The 21,161-nt window shown below is 35.7% G+C and overlaps 1 long non-coding RNA gene across 4 annotated transcripts; it reads left to right on the top strand.

Annotated features, from left to right (window-relative positions):
• The first annotated feature begins 301 nt into the window (after positions 1–301).
• On the top strand, positions 302–4,254 carry LOC148691271 (uncharacterized). 4 transcript variants are annotated; one of them, XR_015955427.1, is made up of 5 exons: positions 302–785; positions 1,202–1,490; positions 1,583–1,663; positions 3,009–3,216; positions 3,867–4,254. It is a non-coding gene; the product is annotated as an uncharacterized LOC148691271 (long non-coding RNA). The 4 variants fall into 4 exon arrangements; XR_015955428.1 differs by lacking the exon at positions 3,867–4,254 and having other exon boundaries at positions 305–785; positions 1,202–1,254; positions 1,435–1,490; positions 3,009–3,412; XR_015955429.1 differs by lacking the exon at positions 3,867–4,254 and having other exon boundaries at positions 304–785; positions 1,590–1,663; positions 3,009–3,412.
• Positions 4,255–21,161: the final 16,907 nt, after the last annotated feature.

Here is a 21,161-nt window from a genome sequence, read left to right as displayed (position 1 = left end):
TAAATCACTGTACGTCCCATTGGGTCTTCAGATAGACAATATATCTTAGTAATTAAAAATTATTTTTTATGACACAAATGTTCGAAATTGTGTCTGATAAATATTAATAAATAATAAATCACTCTATAGCAAAAGAATATGTTGGCACAATTATGAATTTGTGCCTTTCTTCCTTGGTCGCTTTAATGTTAGCAATGAAATTTTTTTATTAATTTGCAATGACACTGTAATTGTAATTGTGTCCTACAATTTAATATATTTAAAGTAAAGGTGGATTTTTTGTGCCCTTTCTTTAAAATAATGTTTTAAACAAAACACTTTCCTCAATCTTCACGCCTCACTCTCTCCTCATTTCCTTCATTCTGCATCTCTGTGTTTCCCCATTCAAACCTAGCCTCTCCACAATTCCTCCGCCTCTCCTCTCTCTCTGGCTCTCCCTTTCCTAATCGAACCGAGCCTCTCTTCAACCCTAGGCTCTCTCTCTATATTTTCTCCAAATTTTGCTATTTCCCTTTCTCTCTGTCTCTCTCACCTTTCATCTCAATTCTCAAGTCACGCGGAAATAGAATTTGCAAATATTTCCCCTTCAAATTTCACACACACTGCGAATAGGTGGGTCTCAACTTAAGTCTTCAGTCGAGTTCACACATTCTCACAGACTTTGGAAATCATTCTCCTTCACACACAATTTGCAAATCAGTCAGCCTCAACGCTCATCTCATCCCCAGTTCCCCTTCAGTTCAGTGCCTGCATAATGTGATTCCTTCCTCTCCACTTCATTCTAGGTAAAATGGTAACAATTTAGAACTTGTATTGGTTAATTTAGTTAATAATTTGTGATTAATTTTAGGGTTAGGGTTAGGGTTCGTTTGAAACACAAGGGAACTGAGCTTTTTTCTCTTTTGGGTTATAATCAAAAGGGGATTTGATCTGGTTCAGATTCAAACAGACCCATTTTTGCTTCGAATGGAAAGTGACCTGCTGTCACTTTGAATAGGTTTAGACTAGAAGGTGATTGGCTATTTTTATGAACTAACAAATATTGAGTTGTATATGTACTAATTAATGTATTAGCCAATGGTATATTTGGCTTTGGAAAGCTGTTATTTAGTCTGAAGCTTCTATATATGACATGGTTTTTCATATTTTTTACTATGCATTTGAGGGTTTATTGTTTTTTTATGTTACTTGGTTGATATAGGTAGCACGGATGAGTACTGGAAGAGGCAAGATGCAGCACAAGTTATGGCTCTAGTTAAGTAGACAACTACCAATTTCAATCATTTAAGCAAGTCATTGATACGTCCTACTGTTGGTTTTTTTAATAAATACTTGTCCTCTCTTCATAATGTTTCTGGTTTACCCTGAGCTTAAGAAGTTTAATAGAACAAACAACTCTTGAGAATAAATTGGTGGCAATTTCTGGGCTTGCAGTTAGTTTGGGAAGGACTTGAGCTTGGAGGGGGAGCTGCTGTTAGAAACTGGAACGGGTATATTGATTTTCATGAAAAGCTCATGTCTTTGTTTGCAATTTTAACCAAAGTTTGATGCTTCTTTAACTTCATTTTCTATATTATTGGAGCTCTAAGGAGAAGGATAAGAACAAAGTTCTTCTTGGATTAGGCGGTGGACATTATGCTCCTCGGCATATGGATATTGTTCTGTAAGTTATAGTCACTTTACAGTTCATCCATTTTTTTTCAAATATATAACATTGTTTTCTTAGTGGCAATGTGGCATGGCATCCAGCTTTATTCTTTGTTTCCTTCTGTGTGCGGTTTGATGCATAACTTATTAACTGTGAACTGAACCTTGTCATTTTGATTGGTCGTGTCAAAGTAAATATGGTAAATAAGTCTGCTATAAACAAATGGGATTACCAGACTATAGATGATACTTTCTTCATCCCGTTCGGAACTTCGGGCTTGATCTGCTTCCTCTTTCCCTTTCTCTGTCTCTGCAGCTTCTGCAACACCCATAAGTCCTGCATTACCCTGCAAGCCCCTTCTTGCTTCCTCTTCCATCTCTATCAAATGAATTGGCACTGGTTGTACTTTGATATGTTATTGTCAAATTGCTCTTCTCACATCCTGACCCGGGCCCCCACCACATCCCGGGCTCGACCCCACCGTAGCACGATATTATCCGATTTGGGCCCCGATCACGCCCTCATGATTTTGTTTTTGGGAATTCACATGAGAACTTCCCAGTGAGCTCCCAAAAGGCTTTGTGCTAGGTAGAGATGAGAATATGCATATAAGGCTTACATGATCCACTCCCCCGGGCAATGTGGATGTCACAATCCACCCCCCTTAGGGGTCCGATGCCCTCGTCAGCACACACCACGGCCAAGGATTGGCTCTGATACCAAATTGTCACATCCCGATTCGGGCCCCAAAACTGACACACCCCGACTTGGAATGTCCACATTAAACTTCTAGAACATAATACTAAAGTTTCATTACGATTCAACGGTTGGATCTCCGCCAATTACCAATTCAAGTGGCGGTCAACGCTTTATTTTACGAACTTACAAACCAAGTGACGAAGCCAACACGGCTCGATTCAGGGTCCTAGTGGACATTCCGGGTCAAGGTGTGTCAGCTCTGGTACTGAAAGTGGCAAATGATTTATTTGTTCAAGTCTCTTCCAAATTTTCTCCTAATCTTCCCTTTATAGTTAATTTTATTTCCAACTAGCTTTTGTATGCTCTCGTCAAATTGCTTGATATGATGCTGTTAATTTCCAACTAGCTTTCAGCTTTGGCAAACTGTGTGTAAGCTGTAAGAAATCTAGTATTTAGCAATTGTTAAGAATCCAGCTACAATTCATTGTTGTGACTTATGAAATTCCTATTACCTTACTCTTGCTAAGAGTGTTGATATCATATCTATTCATTTGTTTCCTTAATTTGAGTTTTATTTTTAATGGGTTAAACAAATAATTATGAGAATTGAAATTTGAATTTTTAAGTAAAGTACTTATTTGGCGTGTTTGTGGTGTTATAGGAAGCAGGGTCCAAGATAAATTTGGAGAACTTTGAAAGGAAGATAGGTTAAGCGTTTATGGTTTTTGTAATTCCAAATTTCAAATTTTTTTTATTCTATTTCTGAAAATGTAGTTTTAACATTTTTGAGGGTACAATGCATGTTAATTCTAAGAAGAGGAGATTTGAATCTGTAAAGTGTAGGTCTCTAACTGCTCCACTCTCTCAGTGTAAGATCTTATACTATCTTTGTTATGTTGAGTTCCCAAATTAAAGATCTTATACTATCTTTTTGTAGCTTTCTAAAGTTTGGAATTTTCTTGATATGTGCTTACATGGTGCTTAACATGGTTTGTGCTTACTTTCCGTTTCATGGTTGTAGGCTGTTTTCATTTTATGAAAATTTAAATTTTTGCATTTCCTCAATTCAGTTTCAGTCTTTTTAATTTTGATTTTTTTATATTTAATTCTTGTTGGCACAATTATAATATTAGTGTCAATATGGCTAGAAAAGGTCTTCTGATAAAGTTGTCAGAAACAGGCACAAACAGTGGACTATTTGTGCCTGCCTCTTTGAGCACCAAACAGTGTATTGTGTGCCCTTTTAGCAAAGGTGATGCCCATAGAGGGCACAAATACAAATTTAGTTGCTGCACTGTTGCTATTGGTCTATGAGCACAATTGTTGGTGCTTTTTGGCCTCAAAGGGCACATACAATTTATTGTGCGTAGTGGCCATTTTTGTTGTAGTGCACATAATTATTTCCAAGAAACACGATTATAAGCCATCGCCAGCCACATAATTTGACCTATTGTTGAGCATTTTTTAGGCACTGCTGCTGTTATCCCTAACTTGTCCTTCTAATCAATGTTGCCTCTAGTGACGTTTCCACCAAGCTCCCAGTCAAATTGGTGCCCAAAGTAAGGTGCAACATTCTATGAGCCAGTGGGAAGCCTGCACAAACTCTTCTTCTTGCTCCATATGGAAGGAACTCAAAAGCCTGTGTGTTTTTAGGTATTTCTCAGGGTGGCATGGCAGCTTGGTCAGTGACCATTGTTTCCAAGCGGGCCAGAAATATTTCCTGCTCAACAGAAGATTATAAGTTCACAAATTCTGTGGCCACTTTTAAACAGATAGAATGTAGAAATTATAAACTTGATAATTATATTCATAGCATAAATGCTTATTTATACAAATGTGTAGACTTAGTGTACAAGTAAGGATATCTGCAAATTAGGAATACAATCAGAATTATATTAAAATATTAATTCCTAAACCTTAGGAGAAATGGTTTGCTTGTATAAGACTCATTCTCTAACATCCTGTTGGAAATGTGCCCAAAAGGCAATCATAAGATGATACTTTACAAGCATTTCATGTTAAACTAAACTAGTTTAGTGTAAAGGGAAAGATTATTGTTTAAAGCCGTCTTATTAAACGTTATACTTAAATGATAAGTTCAATTAATATGTAATAATAGAATGTGATCTAAAGAAGTTAGATTCATGAGAGTGACTGGTCAGTACATGCTATGTCTTCTTTACTAGGAGAGTGACTAGTCTTCAGTCATTGGTGTGAATGACACCAGGACAAGTATGTAGGTGCTCAATAGAGAGTGAGTCTATTGAACGCTATCAACAAGGAGTTCTCATATTCATGCGACTCGAGAACTCGTGGTTGGGATAATGCAAAATAATCATTTGACCTGAGACATCATAGTTGTCCTGTGGTTTGGTCTTAGTCTTTGACTGTGTTAAAGGCATTCTGTTTGAGGGCATCCTGGGAATAAGCTACTACTCATGTGAGCATGTGAATGTAAAACAAGGGATCTCTAACCTTTAAACCGTTGAGGGATAATACTCTATGTTATGATCAAGAATCCCTTGCCAGAGTACAAATGAGATTTAGGAAGTCGTTTCAAATCACATTCAAGGTAATCATATGGACAAGAGAATCATATTGGATAGTAGACATGAATAAGCTATCAACCAAACAATGTGATCAAGAGTATTAAATTAGAGAAAATCTGTATTGCATTGTAATCCTAAACTAAATAGGCTCTCCAACCTTTTTTGATTAGCTTATGTAGCCATGACATATTGCTAGGTGCCACTCATGGTTTGTGGAATCCTTGAAGATGTATAATCACTAAAGGAAAAGTAAGTTTCAATTCACAATTGATTAGTAAGATTTCTAATCACTCATTGCCTCACTAAAAGGAACCTAATGGATTGCACACCGTGTAAGACAATGATTGAAGGACATAATGAAGTTGAGTAAGGACAATTAAACAGTTTTATTGTATATGCAAAGATTAATTAATATGTTAATTAATCATACGAAAGGTTTGTTTAGAATTTAAGTTCGTTTCGGATTTTAGGGCCCAAATAGATTTTCATCTACAAGGCCCATTGAGTTTCAGTTGTACGACAACTAAAATTAAATGGGAATTATTTCAAAAACAACTTTATAGCTTTAACCATCCATGCTAGGGTGAGTGTGATGGTGGACTTACTACAAGTTTGCCATTCACTTGAAAAGAGGTATAAAAGCAACTTTAAAGCTTTAACCTCTTTGGGCTTTCTTTGAGGAAAGATCAGAGAACACAAGCTCTCTCTTTCTCTCTAGAGAGGCTGGCCATATGGGAGAAGGAAGCTAGCATTTCCTTCCTCCCATATAACTCATCTTTTTCCTTTCATCATCCGTGTGTTGAAACTTAGAGGCCTCCAACTTTGGTGGTTTTTGAAGAGTCTATTCTTCCATCCAAATCCAAGAAGACAAAGAACCAAGAAGCAAACTTCTTATATCCATATTCATGGAGCCAAGGAGTAAGGATGAAAAAGATTGAAGGCCTTTTCATGGGTGATTAACCTTTGTTAAGCAAAAAGGTGCTTCAAAGGTATAACAAACCTTAACTCTCCTTTTGATTTTAGTTGAGTCTTGGTTAACACAACTACTAAGCTTCAAATTTCATGTTTTAAATTTTGTTTTAGAGTGCATACAAGCATGCTTCAACCATTGTTAAATGCATGTATTATGTTGCTCAATGAACTTAGTTTATAAAAAAATTTCGTACAAGTAGTATCAAGATCCTATGTCTAGTAGTTGGTGAACCCTTTTGAGTTTTGTTGTTCATAGCTTATGATTTGAATATTGTAATAGTTACGAGCTTTATTCTTGCCTCTTGGAATGTAAATTTTGAGTGAAAATTTGTCATCTCAAAAGTTGTAGATGTAGCTCAAATGAGCATGAGTTTTGGAGCTAAAATTTAGAGCATTTTGTTGGGGGAAATTTGGCAAATTCATGGGTGGATTTTTGGGTTCATGTTTGTCTTGTTCAAAGAGTATTAAAGTGACAATAGGAACCCCTAAGTACCCAAGTATGTCAATATATTAATCGTCTTTTGTTTGAGGGAGTTTTAGGTTTCTTTGGATGAAAAATGTTCATGAAACTCTTATGTGTTTTCATGAATGTTCTTCATTGTTCTTGTTGTGTTCTTCACGTTCATAACAAGAACAAAAAGTTTGGGAGTTTTGATTCAAAATTACTTCGTGTTTAGTTTAGTTTTTGTTTGTCTTGGTTTGTGTGATTAGATTGGTAGTATTCCACTATTTTTTTGCCAAACAATAGATTTGTTAGATTAGATGTTAGATTAAGGAACTGACGGGGTTCGAACCTACACCGTGGTGCAAGGGCATCATTCCTTTCCATCACTATAGTAGAGGGCCACTTGTGGTACTTTTCCACTCATTATCTACACTAAGGGGGTGAGGGAGTAGACTAAGCCTCACAAGGCTAGCGATAGTGTGGTTCAAATTCTTCTTTGCCGAAAATCGAACCTAAAACCTCTAACTTACGAGTGAAGAGGAATACCACTAGACCGTAGTACTAAGCGACCACTTTCCTCTCACCTTTTGAATTGTGAAACTCACCAAAAGTTTTTCACACCATCTCTCTCTTCAAATCTGGCCACCCCTACAAGTGGGGTACTTTTGGGGGTTTCTTGCAATTACATAAAGTTTGATACTTTTGTGTATTTCACTTTACCCAAAAGTTTATGTTTTTACATAAAGGCCCAAAATCACTAAATGACAAACGGTTTTGCTCCATCAATGAAGTTTTTGTAATTTTTTGGTTTTGATTGTAATAGCATAAAGTTGTGAACATTTGTGCATTTACAAAGTGGCCCCAAAAGTTTGTGTTTTGCACAATGGGACAAAATATTTTCCCATCTTTAAATCTACGTGTCGCCTCCATGATTTATGGGATTATTTTTTGCTCCACAGCAGTAACACAAGGTGTCATTAATTATTAGGAAAACTAACCAAAAGGGCTTGGAAACTTTGACTTTCACCAAAAGTCATGTTAGAACTTTATTTAATAGTTAGTACAAATCCCAATACTCAATCAGGCTAACTAAAATGGCCAAACCAAAATAACATGCTGATTTGTTGATTTTACCCCTAATATTTTAGGTTAACTTACCTTAGTTTTCAGTGAGTTTAGTTATTTTGAAATAAGAAGGCTTTGTTTGTAGAATAGAGTTCTTCGATCCTTTTTCTGGAACTGGTTGACGGTTTTGAGAGTCCATTTTGAAATCTTGATCATTGTTGTTCATCGTTTTACTGGAGTTCTGTAATCTGATCGTCTTTCTTCGTAGTTTCATTAGAGTTTCATTTTTTGATTGGAGCTTATCATCATTATATTACAAGGTTGAAGACAATTTTGTTGTTTTGTTTTGCAAATAATTTGTTTAGTTTTGTATTGACTGATACTTTGTTGGTTAATTTGTGTTCAGATTACAATATTTCAGTTTCTGAATTTCTCCATTTGTAGCTATTTTGAAGAATTGCAGGTAAATTTTATTTTAAATTTTTTATGTCTTGTTTATATTGTATGTTTTGGGTAGATGTTTTAGTTTAATTTTCCATTAGTTTTCATAATTTTTTAGGAATTTTCCCTTGTTCATCACACTGGCTGTGTTTAGCATTTTAGAAATAGTGAAAGTCTTATTATAGTTTATGAAACAGTGGTTATTATAATAATTTTTAGTTTTTTATTTGTTTTTTATTGTTTTGTTTTAAAAATAGTGTTAGTTTTTTGTTCTTTTTTATTTTTTTTTTATTTTTTATGTATATGATTTCAAAAACATTTATTGTTTTGTTTGAAAAATATTGAATTCAGTTTTGCAACAAATTCATAAACAATTGTGGTTATGTTTACATTTTGTTGTTGATTATTGTTATATGTGTTATTAATATTTGTTTATTGATTTGTAATATTTTTTTTTTTAAATAGTTATAGAGAATGGTAAACTAGCTCAGTTTACATATGGTGGTTTATTCGGTGTTAGTTTTATTTGATCAACTTCTACATTCGATCAAATTTGTATTGATCTTTGTTCTAGGTTTAAGGGTTTGAGACTTGGTTGTTTTGAGTTGCGATATGCTTTGAATGAAAATCCTACTTGTCTCTTAGATTATGGTGTAGATGTTATGAATATGTTGCTGGTTCTTGATGTTGTTGGAAAATCTGTCGTATAAATATTAGTTATCGATAAATGTGCTCATTCTATAGTTTATTACCTACGGATAACGTATCTTCTTTGTGATGTACAACAGGCTCTATGATTATTGTTAGTGAAAATGATTATTTAGGAAGTATGGTGTTCTTATGGTATCCATAATTATATGTCATGTGAATGAAATAGTTACATAGAATCTGAGGGGCAAGTTTTGAAGGGAGATGGTGTTGATTTATGAGATAAGTTGAAGAAGTTTTTTGTTGAATAGGGTTTCAATTTGAAGTATTTGAAGAATGATAAGAATTGGATTAGTGCTCAGTGTTCTAGGAAGGAATCTAATGTTGTCTTTGGTGTGTGTATGCGTCTAAGTGTGATATTAATGACTTTTTCATTATTCGGAAGTTGTATAATGTGCATACATGCAAGGGTATGATTAGAAAGAAGAAAAACAAAGTTGTTAGCCATCAGTTTGTTGCTTTTCTCATCAAGGATAATGTTCAATCAAATCCTCTTATTAAACCGAAAGAGATTATTTCAAGCTTAAAACAATTTGTTGCCTTGCACATCATTGCTTTTGAGAGCTTCAGTGTCTACTTCTTGATCTGTTACTTTTGTCATTAATATAACACTTTTCTCTCGGAATGTTTCTTCCCCATCATTGTGTTCAATTGTTTGTTGTATTCCCTCATCATGGACTGTGCCTTCTTCATTTTGCTCCTTGTTTGATTCGGAAACAGCTTAGGCTTTTTCTTTTTTCTTTCTCATAGTCACTGTCGACTGTTGCAGTGTTTGAAAGGTTTTCTTCTGCCTCTTTGATCCATCTTCATTCTTTTCTTTAACTTCTATCGTATTTTTTCCTTTGTTGTGATTGTTTTTGTGCCCTTTTTTCTATGTGCTTTGCGTTGGTTTTGTAACAATGCCTTCTTCGGGAATGTTTTCAATCTGTGGATGAATAGTTTCCTTCTTTGTACGTGATATTTTTTTTCTGTAAATTATTTTTGAAACTGAAGATATTTTGCAAACTGTTTATGAAAGTGTACCAACATAAGAAATTGTTTATGAAACTGAGAAAAACACAAAGTATTTTGTAGATCCACATAAATATTTTTATTTTGTTGAAGTGAGTAAAGCACAAAGATGAAATTACAGTAGTAAGTGCAATTTAGGATGATATAAGTTTATACATTACAAGCTAAGTTAGTAAAAAGTGTTAGTTTTGTAGATCTGTGATGAAATGATGTTGGGTGAAGAGAAAAAAGTTGATTTCATTAAAATGGTGTTTAAATTCTTACGTGTCATTGTTTGTGGTTGATTCGAGTTGATCTAATTTATGCAAGTAGTGAACTAAGTATAAAATTGTTAAATTTGTGGAGGAATAGAGTAGGATTGTTACCTTGGTTTGTTCTTATATAGATTTGTGCGAAGAAGTTGTTGATGGAGTTTGACAGATTCTTCTCGATTTTTCTGTGAAGAACTTGGGTGATGGAGAATGGATGATACGGAGAACGGATGACCTTTTGCTAGGTTTTTGTTTTCTAGTTTATGGAAATGCAAGTTTGGCTGGATTCATTAATGGAAGTTTGTTTGCACGGGGATGGTGTGTGTATAGCTTGAGTAGTTGGTGAAATTTGTGGAAACTTTATTGGTCTTTATTTTTGTATTATTGTTTGGAATTTTTTTTTTTTACATTTTGTTTGTACCTTTTGGATCACTTGTTGATATCATTTAATTTTTAAAATATAAAGAATAAATATATTTTATTTTTAGTTTCATAAATAGTGTAAACTTATTTTCATAAACAGTGTTCGTTGTCAACTTTCATTTACATGTCCGTTTTTTTTTATTGTTGTGCATAAATGATTTTAATTTTAATGTTGAAATTATATATTTTTTAATGATAATTTTGGATAATAATATGGACAGTTTTTTGCAATAGACATAACTAAATTATTGTTCAAAAATGATAAGAATTTATTTTTGTAAATTTTATCAAATGCACTATATTATATAATTTGAAATTCATGATGTAATATGTAGTAGAACTATTATAATTGTCACAATTGTTTTATATCTAGTAATATAATGCGATATGAAATTACATTCATTAATTAATTCACAGGCTAATAATGTCTTCTTCATCATAACCATCTAGTATTGTTGTTTTTTTTTCCTAGAGTTGCATCTTTCTTCAAGCACCCCTTGCTGTCCATTTGAATAACTATTTGCATGATTCACCAATGTGGTTACAATTTTAGCACTTTTCTTGAATACTTCTTTCTTGTCAAAAGTGGGTTCTATCAATTTGCCCTCTTGTACTTGTTGTCGATAATGAATGACAAAGATCCCACAATCCAACCTACATTTTTTTGGTGAAAAGATAAGTATGATAGGTGAGCAGATCACTAGATAGCATTAGATGATAGATAATGATATCATTTATATTTACACTTACAGTAACTCTAGAACTTGAATGCTTATGTACTATAAAGTTTGTACGTACGAGTCTTCTTGTTGTTGTGTACTAATCTTGTAACTTTCAATATCTATTGTGATGGTGTTGTCACTCTTGAAGTCCTTGTATATTGTTTGAATCTTGTCTCACTGCAAAAAAAGAAAAAATAGAATGTTTTGTATGAAACAATTTGGTACATAGATTAGATTTTAGTTCAGGTTTTGTTCTTACCACTTGTAGAGCATGGTAAAAAAATATTGGTCTCTACCTCCTTCAAACCTTGGTAGTTTGGAATTCTAATGTGTCATTGTTCGTTTCTGAATGTCCCAAACTATCAAGGTGAAGTGGTAGTAGTGCTTCATCGGGATGAAGACTTTTCCAACATTGTCCACATTTTATTCCAATATTTTCTTCAAACGTTGGTTAGTATATTACACATCACTCTTTGGTCATTCTTTCTCCATGTCATTTTGTTTGAATAAGAAGAAATATTATATTTATCAAATGGACAATGGTCATGTGAAGTCTAGATTTATTGTTTGGCTTCCCTTGTCAAATGTTGTAAATTGTACCACATGCTCTAGTTAGTTTTAGGGTTAAAATGCTACTTTTGGGTTCATGCTGCTGAGAATATCATTTCAAGAGCTTAACTTCTCTCATCAAAGGTTTGTTCATACGTATGCATTTCATACCATTGTTTCCAATTCATTTTGTCTAGTGGTTATGTCTAGTCAAAACTTCTCGCTACTTTCACATGAATTGGGCTCACACTTTAAGACAATCCACATGGGCTTTCTGACAACTTTTTCCTCAATAGTGTTTTTCAACTCTAGATATTTCCAGATTGATTTTGCACATGAAACATGGTTTTTTTGGTCCCCTTTTTGTCTGAATATCAAGCCTTCTTTAAAAGATCAATCTAGGGTTCATTGTTTTTTGGGATTTGAGATTGGAAAAGTTTTTGAGAGCTTCATTTTCATCTCCATCTCAGATCTCCTAGGAGCATCAAGCATATTTTATGGGTAATTTTCTTCATCGAATATTTCTAAATCTATCTTTGAAATTATGTGCTTAAATTAGTTTTAATGCTCATTTGTTATGGCTAGGAGTTTTACATTTTAAAAAGCTTTGAGCTACCTCTTGTGTTTCATTGAAACTGTAGCCACAAAACCATGTTCATGCATCAAACACCCAATCACTGCATATTAGGTAGCATTGTCTTCATGGTTTTGTTTTAATTTGGTGGTTAAGTTCTTCAAGTTTTAAATCTTTAAACTGACCCTTTTTTGGATTCGCGTCAGTTCATCTTTCAAGTGTTTGAGTGATGAAACTGACTAGACATCGAATCCATATTTGCATCAACTTCATCATAACATCATTTGCATAAGTTGATTTGATTTCTATGCCACAAGGTGAAGAGCTCAGGAGGAGCTGCCACCTCATGAAAACTAAAGAAGTTTTTCTCATGCAAGGTAAGGTTGCACAAAGGTACAAGTTGCTCTGTGGATTAAGATCTAGGAACTGAGCTTGTGTGGTTACTTTGTAAGAATCTTGACTTCATTAGTAGATTGGACTCATTGGAGAGTCCCCAATTTTTTAACCCAGAGGTGGGGTTTTTTGGCCAAAAACTTCATGCGTTCTTTGTCTCTTAAGCTTGTCCACATATCTTAATTGTTTGCATATGTTTCATGCATCATATGAATTGTTATTTGATATGTGTTAGAGACTAAGTTTACACTACATATTATGAGTAATGAATTGATTTGTTGTTGACTAAGATAACTCGTAGTGAACTAAGTTTGGTTCATAGATTTGCATTTGATTAACTGAAAAATCTGTACTTAGTTGGCTGGTGAGCTTGATTAGTCAAACCACCATACTTTAATTCATAATTACTTTGTTATTACTGTTCGGTTAATGAACCGATATGTAAATGTGTTCAAGCTTAGGAATTATTGTTGTGAAACTAATCTGGGTAGACTTTGATTAGTTGAACGTATTGGTCAGTTAGGTTTTGCTCTTACAACCACACGTTATATCACTGGCTAACTTGTGACTAGTTGACTAGCTCATTTGACTAGTCTACTGTACAAAGTTAATTTTCATTTGCAGGAAGCAAACAACGTCGTGCAAGGGTGTTTTGTGCGACGAAATTAAGACATCATTGCGTAAATTCGTCGCACATTGTGCGACGCAAGGTTTTGTCGCGCAAATGGGCCTTGCACAATGAAGAAACAACTCCATCACGCAAAGTTTGGCAGAAAACCGTAGGTAAGCCCTTTATTGGCACCAAACAAATGTGCGACGAAATATTTCCCACAAAGTATTCAGCCCGATGCTTTTGAATTAGAGGAATCAATACTATATTTAGTGCAGGGTTATGTACGACGAAAGCTTCATCGCCCAAGGTCCCCAAACTTCCTTTAAATTTGTAGTTTTGCTCTCCCTGTTCTTCACAATTCATTTCAGAAATACTTTACTTTTTTCTGGATTACAATTCCAGTTGTTATTTGAATTTTAGTACAATAGCCGACTTTAGTGCTCGTTCATCATGATGTGAAAAATATGATTTTATTAAGTTCATTTGAGCAACATTTACGCATGCAATTAATAATTAAAGACAGAATCGTGCTTGTATGTACTAAAAACCAAAACTTTGCCCATTAAAATTCAAAGCCTAGTAGTTGTGAACCAAGACTAAACTCAAATCAAAGAGAAAGGAGTTGAGATTTCTTATACCTTTGTTGAATCCTCTTTGCATAAGCAAAGGTTAATCACCAAAGAGAGAGTGCCTTCTTTCCTTGCTTCTGAGCTCTATGGATTTCTTGGAGGAGGATGGAAGAATGGATTCTCCAAGTTCCCCAGAAAGGGAACCTCTAAGTTTCCACACCAAGGAGAGACTTGAAGAGAAAAGTGACTTGGGGAGGATTTGATGCTAGTGAAATCCTTCCTAAGAGCAGGCCTCCTAGAGAGAAAATGAGAGCTTTTGTTCTCTCCAATTTCCTCTATAGAAAACCCTAAATAAATTTAGCTTATAAATTTCCTTTTATAGCCTCTCACATTTGAGTGGCATAGTTGAAATTAAACTAAACCCTATGTATGGCCGGCATTGGGGTTATTATTGGGCATTTAGGCCCTTTGTATTTTAAGTTGTCATACAACCTAAGTTATTGGGCTTGACTATTCGAAGCTCATTGGGCCTTGAGGCCCAAAACTAACCCGAGGCCTAAAACGAACTTATTCGTTTGATTAATTAATTAAATTAACATATTAAATAATTCTAACCATAAACAATTAAACCATTTAATTGTCCTTACTCAACTCTATTGTTTCTTTAATCTATATCGTACACAGTGTACGATCCATTAGGTCATTCTCTAAACCAATACTCTTGATCACATTGTTTGGATGATAGTTTATTCATGTCTACTATCCAATGTGATCCTCTCGTTTATATGATTACCATGAATGTGATTTGGAACATACTTCCTAAATCGTATTCATTTGCTATGGCTATATACTCTTAATCATATCATAGAGTATTCTCCTTCAATGGTTTGAAGGTTAGAGATCCCTAGTTGCACACTCACATATGCCTCTACAATTAGGTAGCTTAACCGTAATGATGCCATGGACATTCTCAACAGAATGCCTTTAACATAATCAAAGATTAAGAACGTAACCATAAGACAACTATGGTGCCTCAGGTCAAATGACTACTTTACATTATCCCAACCACGAGTTCTTATGTGACATAAGTATGAGAACTCCTTGTTGATTGTATTCAATGGACTCATTCTCTATTAACCATCTACATACTTGTCTTGATGTCAATCACACCAATGACTCGAGACCAGTCGCTCTCTCGGAGAAAAGACATAGCATGTACTGGTCTTAACGGATCGTCAATGCCCAATTGGCAATCCTATGATCAGGAACATATAAGATATGTGCATGGAAGAGAATGGTCTCATGAATCTAACTTCTTTAGATCACATTCTCCTAATTACATATTCCTTGAACTTATTGTTTAAGCGTATAACATTTATATGAGACGGCTTCAAATAGTAATCTTTGTCCTTATATTAAGCTAGTTTAGTTTAACATGTGAAATGTCCATAAAGTATCATCATATGATTGGATTTAGGGCACATTTTCAATACATCAAAGAGAATCGAGGGCGAAGGTTCTGGAAAAGGTAATACATACTAAATTTTGTGATTTGTATAAAGTATATATTTTGCTTTACTATTTTAAATTAATATTTATTGGTAGACAAGAGAAATAAGAGAGCTGCGCCTCGGGTCTGATACACTTTAGGTGGGAGTCACTACCGAATCATGTATGAAGAATTAAAGGGATCTGGGGAGTTAGAGATGCGCTCCAAGTTTAGGTGCGACATTGGGTCATTAGTGTGACATCCCACATTGCCTAGGGGAGTGATCCTTATATGTATATTCCCATCCCTACCTAGCACGAGGCCTTTTGGGAGCTCATTGGCTTCGGGTTCCATCGGAACTCCGAAGTTAAGCAAGTAGTGCGCGAGAGCATTCCCATGATGGGTGACCCACTGGGAAGTTCTCGTTTGAGTTCCCAGAAACAAAATCGTGAGGGCATGGTCAGGGCCCAAAACGGACAATATCGTGCTACGGTGGTGGAGCGAGCTCGGGAAGTGGTCCCTCCCGGGCCAGGATGTGACAATTTGGTATCAGAGCATAACCCTGGCTGTGGTTGATAGGATTAAAAGCACACCACAAAGTAGCACACAAATGTCCTATTAATTTTCCTTATTAACAATAAGATTTGTCAATTGTAGCATATGAAAATAAGGGTCTTTCCCACAGAAGATTATTTTATCTAACTACTTAAAATGTCACAAAAGCTAGGTTGTTATCCCTACTGACCAGCCACCGAAAAATAATTAATAGACCAAATTATACTTATCTAAAGTGTATGAAACAGAACAAATTTTGGGGATTTTTGGAGTTGATTTGCTATTTAAATTAAATCGAACAAAAACAGAACAGAAACAGATTTTAAGTAGTTCACAAATTAAGAAAAACGAGTAAGGAGAATTGCTATCCACCACCAAATAATCATGCAAACATGTTATGTTTCATTCAAATTCCTTCTATTTCCGGATGAAGATGCTTAAGTTGGCTCAATGTTAGAACTCAACCTATTACTCTTTTTTATGTAGTATGTTAAGAGAATGTCGTTTTCAACTTAACATAGTCCCTAACATGCAATCTAGAATGACGTGTTCATAGATTTAACAAGTAGAAATCATTAAGAACAAAAAGAGTTTGAGTCATCACAAGGTATCGTAAGTACTGGCGTTGTCTTACTTATCCTAGAAATTGGTTCACATGTTAATCACAATTAACAAGTACTACTCTAGAACATATGTAGGTCCTTATTCGACAAGGGCTGGCACACACATATTCATAGCATTAGAATCCTAGATATGCTTACTAAGTATACATTCGTAGAAAACACATAAAGAATTCATCAATGAAACAAGTAGTGAATCAATTTTCATTCGCTCATAAAAGTAATTCAAACGAAATGTCATAACAAACTTGCAATCATATTCGGGGCTTCAAACAGCCCCTAACTACTAAAAATTTAGTTACACAATCCTTAAGTTAAAACAAAAGATAGACATGAGTTTGAGAAAATAGAACCGAAAGAAATCGACTAAGGCTCTTCCTTTTCTTTCCTTCCCTAACGCTACTTTTAAACCAATTCTTGCTGCATCATTTTCTTCTCCTTAACTCACCCACTAATAGCCATTCAGTGATGACAATAAATGAGAGGAAATGGTAAAACAATTGTAACTCCTTGGGTAGCCTTTATTCCAATTACTCCCTCTTAATCCTCATCTTTAATTCCATTTCCTCTGATATTTGAATAGATGTCAGCTGGTTTGTTCTTGATTGCATCAGTTTTGGCTGCTAGATTTATTGGATTTATTGCTTTCAATGCTTTCTTGTCAGTTACAAACTGCTTAGCCTGTTGGGAACCTTTCATTATTAAAATGGCCATAACTTCTTCTAGAAAAATGATATTAGTAATCCGGGAAATGCTCCAGAAAATAGACATCCGTAGCTTTCCAAGCATAAAGGCTCATTCTCTAATTCATTATGAGCTGTCTGCAACTTGCTTCCAAAGTCAGCTGACCTGCACAGGCAGTTTTGACGAATTTGTTACTTAAAATCCCACTTGTGCTATTTTTCTTTTCTTTGCTTGACAAATCCTACAAAACATAAAAACAAAGTAAATAACTCAAAAATATAAGGAACTAACTAAGAAAAGACAAGTGAATTTGATATAAAATATATATAAATATAAGCTTATCAAATACCCCCACACTTAGCTTTTGCTAGTCCTCGAGCAAAACAAAGAAAACATGAAAAAGTAGCAACATGAAAAACATTAGCTCCCACTATGTGACCCTCATAGAATTTCATTCAAGAAAACAAATCATCAAGAACCTTAGCTAGCACCAAACAAGCTAATCCAAGCTCATCTTCCTTATTCAAATGTTAACAGTGACCTTTTAATCATCCTTGAAGTGTAGTGTGTGTAATAGCCATGCTAATGCAATTTCAAGTTTTGTTTTAAAACACCACATGCAAACTAGTGACCTTCTCACGGGACATACACTCAATCACACATATGTTTAGTTTAACGTGTTTCGCTCAAAGAATCAAATGTGAAAGATCTACCATAAGCTTGCATAAAGATCACATCTCCACAATCATAATTGCAAAACTTAAATCAAGAGGACTTTCATTGGATATAATGAGGCTTAGGGAGAGGGTTATAGAAATGAAAGGATAGGTAAACACAATTTCCAAGCTACATTGCAAGCAATTCTCTTGTTGAGATTTATAAGAGCTCAACCTCTCCAACCACTCTACTAATACCTTCAACCACATCCCTAAACTGAAACTTTAAAGACCTTTCTTTGTATACAATTTTTCTTTTTCTTCTTCTTCTTTTTTTTTTTCTTTTTTCTTTTCTTTTCCTTCTGCTTCTTCTTCTTCTTTTTTCTTTTCTTTTTTTTTCTTTTGTTTTTTTTAAACCAATTTTGCACATAACTAAATACAAACATGAAATACCCCCACACTTATTCTTTTGCCAAACTCCTTCAAAGTACTTCACAAACATTTCTCATAAGACAATCTCACATTGCTTACTAGCTAGCTTGGAAAGGGTAAGGAAAAATGTTTAAGATATAAGGGCAGACATATCTGGTGATAAGAAATAAAAGGCTCAACATATACGGCACAAATTGGCAATCTAATGAAATCGTTTTTCTTTAGGAAACATGCTTATTTGGGCCATGGTAATAAACCTAATGCCTCTATCCTTTTCAAGTTCATGCAATCAATGACAAACATTTCAAAAGATCGTTACGCAAGTTCTAGAGATGTAAGTCACATAAGTTCATCACACATGAATGAGTGTATGAAAAATGCACACACATTCAATAGGCTCAAAAACTCACATAGGCTATATATGGTCACTATATTCACATACGAAGCTTTAAGTCATGCTTTAGTTTCACATCAACAAGGCTATTTGCATTTGGTTTTTCAAAGATGATTAAACATGTAAAAGGCTAACAAGAGAATAAGGAATTTCACACAACACATGCTTACTAAGTTCTTGATCACCATGGTTCAAATTCAATCCAGTTATGTCATTTGTCACATCCCGGCTCGGGGCGGATCACTTCCCAGGCCCGCTCCACCACCATAGCAAGATATTGTCCGCTTTCGGCTTACCATTCCCTCACGGTTTTGTTTTTAGGAACTCACGAGCAACTTCCCAGTGGGTCACCCATCATGAGATTGCTCTAGCCCCCTTCTGGCTTAACTTTGGAGTTCTTATGGAACCCGAAGCCAATGAGCTCCCAAAAGGCCTCGTGCTAGGTAGGGATGGGAATATATATTTAAGGATCACTGTAAACACGAAAAATTCCTGAAACAAGAAACAAGAATACGTGTACAAAATATATTTTTGTGTTAATGATTTTGGGGTTACAATCTCTTTGTAATTTGATCCTCTGATTCTATCTTCGTAGGGTGTAGGTTTGTGGATGAGCTGTTGATCCAAAGGGCCGTCGGGGCTTGATCTAGGGATGAACAGTTGATGAACGGATCTTCGAGGGCTTTTGGGCTTGATCTTGAAGACTGGGTGTATGGATTTCTTCAAGGGCTTTTGGGCTTGATCTTGAAGGTTGATGGATGAGCGGATCTTCAAGGGCTTTTGGGCTTAATCTTGAAGAACGATTGGATGTGTGGATTTGTTGAGGTTGTTGATCCAAAGGGCCGTTAAGGCTTGATCTTAGGACGAACGGATGATGAACGCTTTCTTCAAGGGGCCGTCGGGGCTTGATCTTGAGTCGGCGGAAGTTCTTCAAGGGCCGTTGGGGCTTGACCTTGAAGGAGGGTTTGACGAAGAACGAAGAGTGTTTTCTTGATCCTTCGGGATTTGCTTGAGAGCTTTAGAGTTTCAAGGCTTCAAGGTTTTGGTGTGATGTGAATTCCCTTCTTTCTTTCTCTTCTTCCCTTCTCTTTTTCTTCTTCCTTCCTCCTCCCAAAATGAATGCCTTGGCTTCCTATTTATAGAATTCCAAAACTTGATTTTTGGATTTAAATAATCAGGTGAAATAAATCATTTCTGCCAGGTATTGACACGTGTCCTATTTGATGACTTTTCCAATTTATTTCGATTTTTCGTTGAGTCACACGCTACATGTAAAATTTATGTGACACGTGAGCGTTGAAATTTTAATTATTGGTCAACATTCATTTCACCGAAATTTTGATGTCTACAAATGCCCCCACTTCAAGGCGCGTCGTAGACATGTGCTTGTCACGTGTAGAAGATGCGTTTTGAAGTCCCTTAATGTAGATGTCAACCCAAGGGCCGTCGGGGCTTGATCTTGAATTGGGCTGGAAATTTCTTCAAGGGCCATCGAGGCTTGATCTTGAGTTCGACTGGAAGATTTTCTGGTTTCCCCCAATCGTTGATTTTCCACAGGCTTAACCTTGAACTGGGCCGGAGATTTCTGCAAGGGCCATCGAGGCTTGATCTTGAGTTCGACTGGAAGATTTTCTGGTTTCCTCCAATCGTTGATTTTCCTTTGTGCTACTCTTGAACTGGGCAGCAGGATTCTTCAAGGGCCATCGAGGCTTGATCTTGAGTTCGACTGGAAGATTTTCTGGTTTCCTCCAATCGTTGATTTTCCTTTGTGCTACTCTTGAACTGGGCAGCAGGATTCTTTTGGTCTCCCCCGAAGGTCTGAGCTTACTCCTTTTATCTGTTTCTTTGTTCAATCTCTCTAATTCGTATTGAAGAGGGTTAGAGGATAGCTCAGCATATGCAGTTGTTGCTTGTCTTCACATGCCTCAATGTATCATTTTCACTTGCCTTACTTGCTCCCATTTGCAGAAGTGGTCCCTTCTCTGGAAGTGTATCAACCGTTGAAGATGACTACTCGAGAGCAACGCTAGGTAAGCAACCAGGGAATAGATTCCAGGCAGTCGGTTCCAGATCGGAAGACTGACTCCAAGTGCCGGCTGATTGCTTCTTTCACTTTGCCATGCGAGTAAGAACAAGGACAAAGGAAAAGACAGGGAAAAAGCATGATATGAGATACCTTTGCTTTCAAAGAAGCAGCGAATGAATCAGCACATATATTTGTTGTGCTTGTCTCCACATGCTTCGATGTATCATTTTCACTTGCCTTACTTTCTCCCTTTGCAGAAGTGGTATTTCCTTATGCAGGTTTGGCATCTTCTCTTGTAGTATTTGTCCTCTGATGCAGGAGTTGAATGCAAACCTTGCATTTGAATGGACCATCACTTCTTGGTGGCAGCGCAAGTTTGAGTGGAGGTTCCGGCATATTGCTTTCTCTGTCCTTATCCTGGCAGGTGAGAACAAGGGCAAAGGAAAAGATAGGGAAAGCATGATATGAGATACCTTTGCTTTCGCCCTTGATGATATGAGATACCTTTGCTTTTGAAGAAGCGGTGAATGAATCGGCACATGTATTTGTTGTGCTTGTCTCCACATGCTTCGATCTACCGTTTCCTCCTGGCTCATCTGTACTCCAGGTATCTGGTATCTTCTTTGGGGAAGAAGAAAAAATTGAGTATTTCGAGAGGGTTTGCTGGGAGTGC

This window comes from Pyrus communis, chromosome 14 (assembly GCF_041283825.1).
Source record: "Pyrus communis isolate YQ-2024b chromosome 14, ASM4128382v1, whole genome shotgun sequence".
Taxonomy (NCBI): Eukaryota; Viridiplantae; Streptophyta; class Magnoliopsida; order Rosales; family Rosaceae; genus Pyrus; species Pyrus communis.
This window is presented reverse-complemented; position numbering and strand designations above follow the sequence as displayed.